The following is a 9668-nucleotide window of genomic DNA, read 5'->3' on the forward strand; positions in this document are numbered from 1 at the left end:
AGGTTGGGGTGGGTGGGAGCAGTTGTTTAAGCTGCTTTATTTGAGGGGAATTTGCATATAAAATCCACCCATTGCTATTGTGTTTTATCTGACTTTATATTCTCAGGCTAGAAAATAGTCCTGATTCAACACAGAATCACCCTTAATAAATCATTTTGGATAAATTTATTTTATTTTATAACACATAGAAACACAATGTGTGAATTTATAAAAATTATACCCCTAATAAGAAAATTTCTTCTAAACTTGGCTTACTTGTAATCCTATATATGCTTCATTATCTAAAGAAAGATTTGTATATTTTGCTTTAATAATCACTTAAGTGCCATAATTAATAAAAGTAAGCAGATTAATTTCATAGTATAATACATGTTTAGACTGAGGACTACCATAGAAACTTCTAACTGTATGATGTTCAAAAGCTTAATTTCTTTTGTTAGATAACGTAAAATAAATACATTGGAAATTATTTCTGGAAGTTGTTTTTATCGGAATAGTTATTATATTTTAGAAATAGTTTTTGGAGACCTCAAAGGGATGTAATGAAGAGATGCCCAGTTTATGACCAGGCAGGAAAATCAGATATCAAATAGATCACTAGTATGGTTTTTAATTCAGTAAAAAATTATAAAGCTTGAAAGAAGCATGGAGATCATTTAGCACAACTTTATTGGAGGAATTAAAAGTATAGCAAAGTCAATGATGTGTTGAAATCACATAGTTTATTGTCAGAGTTAATAACTAAGCAGAGACTAATAAAATCACAAAGTCAGTCACAATATTCATTAACAATTATCCAATTTAGCCATCTGTTTCTTGAATGCTCTCTACAACATTCCTTTAAGTTGTGTCTGCTATGCTTGAATACTACCAGAAACAGAGTTTACTAGCCTCTGAAACAGACCATTTAGTCCTTGGACAAGCCCCAGTATTAGAAGGTCATTGCTGGCCAAGGATGGTGGCTCACACTTGTAACCTTAGCATTTTGGGAACCCAGAGCCAGTGCATCACTTGAGGTCAGAAGTTCAAGAGTAGCATGAGCAAGACCCAATCTTTACAAAAAAAAGAAAAACTAGCTGGGCACAGTGGCACACATTGTCCCAGCTACTCAGGAGGCTGAGACAGGAGGATCACTTGAACCCAGAAGTTGGAGGTTGCAGTGAGCTGTGATGATGCCACTCCACTCGAGCTGGGGTGGCAGAGAAAGACCTTGTCTCCAACTCCTTCCTCCCCAAAAGTTACAGTTCTGATGAGAAACAAGCCTTTTCTTTATTGTTTCTACCTATTAATCTTTGTTTTAGCATTTGAATTCATAAAAACAAGTCAAAAATATTTAAATATGAGATTCCTGCTAATTATTAAGGCAAGTGTCCTTTTAACAAAGTAACCTTCTATTTTGTGATTAGAGTGTTTTTATTAAATTAAAATGCACAGTGTTCTCATTATCAAAAACTTAAATATAGAATATAAAAAATCATCAACTACCTATATGTAACTTTTCTTAATTATTAATGCAGTCACCTCCTGTTGCCAGTAGAGTCCCATGGAGAAGTGGTGTTGCAGAGAATAAGACCTGCAATTGAAATTGTATGGAAATAAAGGGGGCCACCGCTCTCTATGGCAAATGGCAACCTTCTTTGTTTTCTCCTGACTTAAATAGCCAGCTCTGCACGTGTGCAGTGGTAATCAATACATCAATGACTTCATTGATATTCATTACAATCCATAATCCATTTCACGACTAAACATTTTGTGACTATCTCATGACCAGATCCTCCTGGGCCTGGAGCCTAGCAATCTACAGGTTAACTGATACTACTTTATCTAACATAATCCTCCTAAAAATACATGACTTAATGGAGAACATGTTGTTAGCCATTACTTCTTTGTTCTTATCTGATGAGGCCTGAGGTTCTGGGGGAGAAAGATAGATTAAATACCTGCCCTACTGGCTCCAGTGTCTGGAGGCAGTTACTTTAATCTTTAATCATAGTCAGGAAATTCCTAAGACTTACAGAAACTTGTTTGCAAGCCTCCGCTCCCATGTGGGCCTTAAGTCAGGGGTTTTTTTTTGCCCGCAACCAACCAGGCCAACCTTAGGTCCGGGGGTTTTTATGCCCTCAACCAACCCAGCCATATGGGATTCTGCCTCAGTTTCTCACAAGTATGCCTGCACAAAGTCTTTTCACTGCTCTCTTTCAAATAGCTTTTTTTGCCAGACACATATAAGCCTTTTGCCTATAACCTCCTTCTTTGTATAGGCATTTTCATTAATGTAAATGAATTCTTCTGTTTAATATTTTATCCATAATTACTACTTATGAAAATATGATTATTTTCCTGTAACATTAAACACATACCATTTTAATACCTGAACATTTTGTATTCAAAGAAATTCGGTACTTCATTGAGCTGGCTGATAGTTATTGGCTTTTGAGTCTCTCTAATTTTTCTGAACAATAAAGAACAGAATTAAGCTTACTTCTGTGCCTGCCTTGTAAAATACAACTCTAGAATAGATTCCTGGAAGAGGTATTCCTAGAGTAATAACTTGAAACTTTCTGAAGACTAACACATATATTTTTAATTCTTTTCCAGTTTACCACCAGTGATTTATGTAAAAAGAATTTTCACTGCATCATTTCCAGTACTGGGTAGTCTTTTGCCTATAATCTGATCACATATAACACATGCAATATATATTTACCTTATTAGTAGACTTCTCAGTCGTAGTGGTCAGTAAAGTTGAATGCTTCTTAAAAGAACATTTTTTATTTATATTTGCTTTCTTTTGAAGGGACTTCTCATTTGACTCTTTCAATGTTAGTGGTTTTTCTTTCTTACTTAATAAACTCTTCTCTGTCATATTTATTTTGAATAGTCCCCCTAGTAATTTTACATTTTAATTTTGTATATTATGTTTTGGTACTAAGAGTTTTAAATGTTATGTATGCACATCACAAGTCTTTCTTACAGTCATTTCTCCATTGTTGCTTAGAAAATACTCTTTGTCATAAAAAAGATAGACCAATATTTACTTATTTTTTTTATCATTTTATCTATTGTAACATTTAACTTTAAAAGTTATTATCTGTTCTCATAGTGCTACAAACTAATATTTCCAAAACTTCTAACTAGTTGTCTCAACACCATTTATTATTTTTCCACTTCCAAGTCTAGTTTGTCATGCTCCCTGTTAGAATGCTACTATCCAGTAGTTTTAAATTACTTCTCCCTCTCTGCCTCTCTTTCTCACACAGACACACACCACTGCAATAGCAGGAAAGAGAGTAACACCCCAGCCACATAGTGTCTTTTTTTTTAACTCTGCAGTTTTCTCCTTCCAGGTCTAATTTTTGAGACTCTGTCTCACTTTGTTGCCCTCAGTAGAGTACTATGGCATCACAGCACACAGCAACCTCCAACTCTTGGGCTTAAGTGATTCTCTTGCCTCAGCCTCCCTTGTAGCAAGTAGCTGGGACTACAGGTGCCTGCCGCAATGCCTGGCGATTTTTAGTGATGGGGGTCTTGCTCTGACTCAGGCTGGTCTCGAACCTATAAACTCAGCCAATCCACCCATCTTGGCCTCCCAGAGTGCTAGGATTACAGGCACGAGCCACTGTGCCTGGCCCAATAGTTCCAATTTTTTAAATAGAAGGATCATTTTATCAAAAATCCTACATGTGCATAAAAATGTAAGCATTTTTTATATTTTTTGCTATCATCAGACTCTTTCTGTTTTGGGCAAAAGACTCACTCTTGCAACCATAACTAATCATAGACACATATATTCAGAAACTAAAAGTTATCTGTGTGCCACAGGGTCTGATTATGGCAAGGGCATTTTGAATACAAGTCATTTTGGGAATGGGTTATTTTGTCTATGTATGAGCTTGTGAAGTACTTGTTTGTGTTAGGCCTAGGCTAAAGTGGAAAAATACCATGTAACTCCTAGCAAATGTCTGGGCTGCAAGCCCTCAACAAAATGGAGTATGTCTGGTTCACTCCCAAGATAGATAGGAAAGTACTCACTGGCTTCTTGCTTGACTAACTCCCCTGAGAAACAGACTGGGAAGTACCAACTGTCCTCAAACTGACCTTTGAGAAATATGAGGTGGGAAAGTACTGAAACAAAAATGTATGACTAACTAATTGCAAAATTCTTCTTCTGTACAATGCTTGGTAACCTACCTGAATACACCTGGGCAGCCTGCTATGCCAACCAGGATGCAGACCAAGCCTTATAAACCTGACCACTTAAGCACTTGGGGCTGCTCTCAGAAACCCCATGTTGGAACACTGAGGCAATTGCCGGCCAGCTCTTCAATAAAGGGACTCTGCTGTGAATTCAGCTTGTTTGGCAGTGTATTCTTTGTGGAACTCCTGGGCATAACATTTGTAAAATATATTGTTCTCCCACAATGCACATATATATTTCTTCTTAATAGTGTTGTCTTTAGGAGAGGTTTTTCTTTCATGTAAACAAGACAAGCAGTGTCTCTTTAGTGTCTACTCTTGCATATTTCCTAATCAATCAGCAACGTGAGTGATTTTTAAAATTGGTGATCAGATTATGTCACTCCCCCACTTAAAGGCCTTCTGTAACTTCTTATTATGCAGTGAATAAATCCCCAAGTCTGTGCCCTGAAAGTCGTGGTTGCTGTCTGGCTCTGCAGCCTCATTTCCCATACTCTTTCCCTTACTTACTATACTAACACCACCTGGCCAGCTGATGTATCCTATAAGGAATCCTGTTCTTTTCATATCGTGGTTTTCTCACTCTCTGCTCCTTATTTATTTATTTATTTTTTGAGACAGACCCTCAAGCTGTCACCTTGGGTAGAGTGCCTGTGGCATCACAGCTCACAGCAACCTCCAACTCCTGGCTTAAGCAATTCTCTTGCCTCAGCCTCCCAAGTATCTGGGACCTCAGGCGCCCACCACAACACCTGGCTATTTTTTGGTTGCAGTTGTCATTGTTGTTTGGCAGGCCTGGGCTGGATTCGAACCTGACAGCTCTGGTGTATGTGGCTGGCGTGCCTTAGCTGCTTGAGCAACAGGTGCCAAGCCTCTGCTCCTTTTAACATCGTGCTCTTTGCTGTACTTTCCCACATAGCTACCTTTTTTTTTGCAGTTTTTGGCTGGGGCTGGGTTTGAACACACCACCTCTGGCATATAGGGCTACTCCTTTAAGCCACAGGCACCTCCCCATAGCTACCATTTTAACATCTCTCATGTCAGAAAGAGGCCACCTCTGTGCACTTGACCTCACATAGCTCTCTTTCCATCCTGCCAAATCTCTCCATCTTGTCTTAACCACTGCTTCCATTATACTACTTACCAAAATTTATAATTATTTTGTTTGCTAGTTTGGTGTGCCTTCCCTCCAATGGATCTTAAACTCTGTGAGTTCAAGAAAGGAGATAATAGGCTATGAAAAATAGCAAGAAAAATTCAAAGTGGAATGCAAATGAGCTAGTGAGGAAATTTTTATATCATATTATATTCAGAAAAACTAAAACTAAAACTTAAGTATGCCAATAGACAGCAAATAAAAGTCTTTATTTCTCACTGTGTCATGAGATCACATCTATAAACACATCTTTTTGGATATAAATGAGAAGAAAAAGAAAGAAAAAAAGATGCTCTGGGAAATTCATCTCACCTTTAAAAGTGTATATGTATTTATTGTACATATAAACAAATGTACATATAACAAATAAATATATGTATATATTTTATGTTCTTTGAAACTCAAATTCTCTTCTTTCTACTGCATAACTAAGCTTATCCTTTAGGCAAAATGCCTTCAGGTCTACAGAAATATCTGAAACTTTTTGTTTTCTGGTATATCACTATATTGCTCAGATAATTCTAGTTTTAATCATTAGTGACAATTTTTTTTTTTAAGTCTCTCTTGGGGTCAATATGTTCTAGCTCTCTGCAAATATTTTTGGTTTTTTAAGTCCCCAGTGCAATTAGGGGAAATAAATTTAAGGTCAAAGGATCCTTTCAATTTTCTAATCATATGGGGGAAAAAATCTTTTCCTCTTCAGAAAGTTTATTCTACAATGGTAGGAACAGGAACAATTTTCTACCTCAGCACTTGAGGTCATGGTATTTGCTACACCGGGTTCCCTGTTCTGTAACAGACTTCCCATCCGGCAGTAATTCCACAGTGGCTGATAAGGGTGTCAGCTCAAAACTCCATCAGCCTTATCGGCATCTTCCACTTACTACGACATTCACACAGCACAGTTACAAAATTTTAAATTTGACTTTTTTGACCTTCAGGAACTGAATCATCAAAACTCAAATCATCAAAAAAGATAAGTCTGTGTATGAAAAAATTGAATAATCTTCCTTATTCTCTTAAGATTGTAGCCACCAGAGTTGTCAGCTCTCTCTCTCCTTGAGGGTTTCTGTTTTAAGATTTCATTGTAAATATTTGTTTTAATTTAATGCATTTAAAATTTAAATCTATTTAAAATCTATCTAGTCTTCCTCATGTGAGTTCTTATATTTTTTTCAAATTCAAGAGATTGAAAAGTTATGAGAGTTAATAAAAGCTCTTTCTAGGCACTATTCAGTTCTTCTCACTCATTTTTCTGTCAGTGTTGATTTCCTCATTTTACAGATAGAGAAACAGGTTATCTTAATGCAATGTTTTGTACCAAGTTCACTTCTTAAATACCATGTTTGACTAGAGTATGTCTTTCTTTCTTTGTAGCATCACTCTTTTTAAAATGTGCTTATGCAGTTTAATTTTAAGGAACGTATCTGGATTCATATCTCCTTATCCGCCTTCCTCCCCCAGAGGAAGTAACTCCAGTAACTTGTGTCCTATCCACGAGTCCCTTATAGTAACTGACATTCTGTGATTTGACAATGAAGAGTGAAATGCTATTTCCTGTCTAATTCTTTGGTAGCAGCATGTATAAAATTAAGTAAATGAAATAAAATCAAATGTAACTTTTTCATTCTCTAGGATGACACCTAATCTTGACTGTATCATAATCTATACAAATTTCTGATATAATGTGTGGATGTGGGCATTTGTATATGTGTGTAATTATGTGCATATTTTTATTTTATTGTATTTTATTATTTTTGGGGGGCTCACAGTTTCACCTTTTATTTATTTTTCTTTCTTTCTTTTATTAAATCATAGTTGTGCACATTAATACTATCATGGGGTACAGTGTATTGTTTCCATATATAATTTGAAATACTTTCATCCAACTGGCCAGCATAGTCTTCATGTCATTCTAATAGTTGTTGTGTTAAGACATTTATATTCCACATTTAGAAAGATTCACATGTACCCTTATAGGATAAATCATAGGCGTGATCCCAGCAATCCCCCTCCCTCCACCCATCCTCCCCCCTCCCCTCCCCTCCCTTTCCACCTTCCCTGTATTCTTGGGTTGAATTGGGTTATATCTTTCCTATGATAGCTATAAATTAATTTCATAATAGGGTTGAGTACATTGATACTTTTTCTTCCATTCTTGAGATACTTTGCTAAGAAGAATATTTTCGAGCTCCATCCATGTAAACACGAAGGAGGTAAAGTCTCCATCTCTCTTTATGGCTGCATAGTATTCCATGGTGTATATATGCCACAATGTATTGATCCATTCATGGATAAATGGGCTCATGGGCTTCTTCCATGACCTAGCAATTATGAATTGGGCTGCAATGAACATTCTGGTACAAATATCTGTATTGTAGCGTGATTTTTGGACTTCTCGATATATACCTAGCAGAAGAATTATAGGATCAAATGGCAGGTCTATTTTTAGTTCTCTAAGTATTCTCCAGATGACTTTCCAAGATGGACATATTAGTCTGCAATCCCACCAGCAGTGTAGAATTGTTCCCTTTTCTCCACAACCATGCCAGTGTCTGTGATTTTGGGATTTTGTGATATGGGCTAATCTTTCTGGTGTTATATGATATCTCAAAGTAGTTTTGATTTGCATTTCTCTGATGATTAAGGATGGTGAACATTTTTTCATACATCTGTAGGCCATGCATCTGTCCTTTTCAGAGAATTTTCTTTCCAAGTCCCTTGCCCACCCTGAGATGGGATCACTTGTTCTCTTCTTGCTAATATGTTTGAGTTCTCTGTGGATTCTGGTTATTAAACCTTTGTTGGAGACATAACCATCTTTTCCCATTCTGAGGGTTGTCTGCTTGCTTTACTTACTGTGTTCTTGGCTGTGCAGAAGCTTTTTAGTTTGATCAGGTCCCACTGGTGTATTTTAGATGTTGCTTCAATTGCCCAGAAGGGTCCTCCTCATAAAATTTTTGCCCAGGCCAATTTCTTCAAGTGTTATCCCTACACTTTCTTCTAGCATTTTTATAGTTTCCTGTCTTAAGTTTAAATCTTTAATCCAGTGAGAGTCTAACTTAGTTAATGGTGAAAGGTGTGGGTCCAGTTTCAGTCTTTTGCAAATTGCCAGCCAGTTCGTCCTGCACCATTTGTTGAATAGGGAATCTTTTCCCCACTCAATGTTTTTAATTGGCTAATAAAAGATCAATATAGCAGTAAGTATCTGGGTTCATCTCTTGGCTCTCTATTCTGTTCCATACAACTACCTCTCTATTTTTGTGCCAGTACCATGCTGTTTTGATCACTATGGATTTATAGTATAGTCTGAGATCTGTAGTGTGATTCCTCCTGCTTTGTTTTTCTTTCTGAGTAATGTCTTGGCTACTTGAGGATTTTTTTTCTGATTCCATATAAAACAAAGTATTATTTTTTTGAGATTTTTAAAGTATGACAATGGAACTTTGATAGAGATTGCATTAAAATTATATATTCCTTTGGGTAGTATAAACATTTTAACAATGTTATTTTTTCCCAGCCATGAGCATGGTATGTTTTTCCATTGTTAACATTTTCAGCTATTTATTTTCTTAGAATTTCGTAGTTCTCTTTATAGAGATCTTTCATGTCTTTTGTTAGGTAAACTCCCAAATATTTCATCTACTTTGGCACTACTGTGAACAGAATAGAGGTCTTGACTATTTTTTTTCAGCTTGACTATTGTTGGTATATATTTAGGCTACTGACTTATGGATATTGATTTTGTAACCTGAGACACTGCTATATTCCTTGATCACTTCTAAGAGTTTTCTAGTAGCATCCCTGTTGTTTTCCAGGTATACAATCATGTCATCGGTGAAGATTGAAAGTTTGATCTCTTCTGATCCTATGTGAATACCCTTGATTGCCTTTTTGTCCCTAATTGCAATGGCTAAAACTTCTATTACAATATTAAAGAGCAATGGAGACAATGAGCAACCTTGCCTGGTTTCTGATCTGAGTGAAAATGATTTCAATTTAATTCCATTCAATACGATCTTGGCTGTGGGTTTGCTGTAGATGGCCTCTATCAATTTGAGAAAAGTCCCTTATATGTCAATTCTCTTAAGTGTTCTGATCATAAAGGGATGCTGGATATTATCAAAAGCTTTTTCTGCATCAATTGAGAGGATCATATGGTCTTTGTTTTTTAATTTGTTTATGTGATGAATTACATTTATAGATTTACATATGTTGAACCAGTCTTGAGATCCTGGGATAAAACCCACTTGGTCATGGTATATAATTTGTTTGATGTGTTGCTGGATTCTGTTGGTTAGGATCTTGTTGAATA

This window comes from Otolemur garnettii, unplaced genomic scaffold, assembly GCF_000181295.1.
Source record: "Otolemur garnettii isolate 467f Iridium unplaced genomic scaffold, OtoGar3 scaffold00154, whole genome shotgun sequence".
Lineage (NCBI taxonomy): Eukaryota > Metazoa > Chordata > Mammalia > Primates > Galagidae > Otolemur > Otolemur garnettii.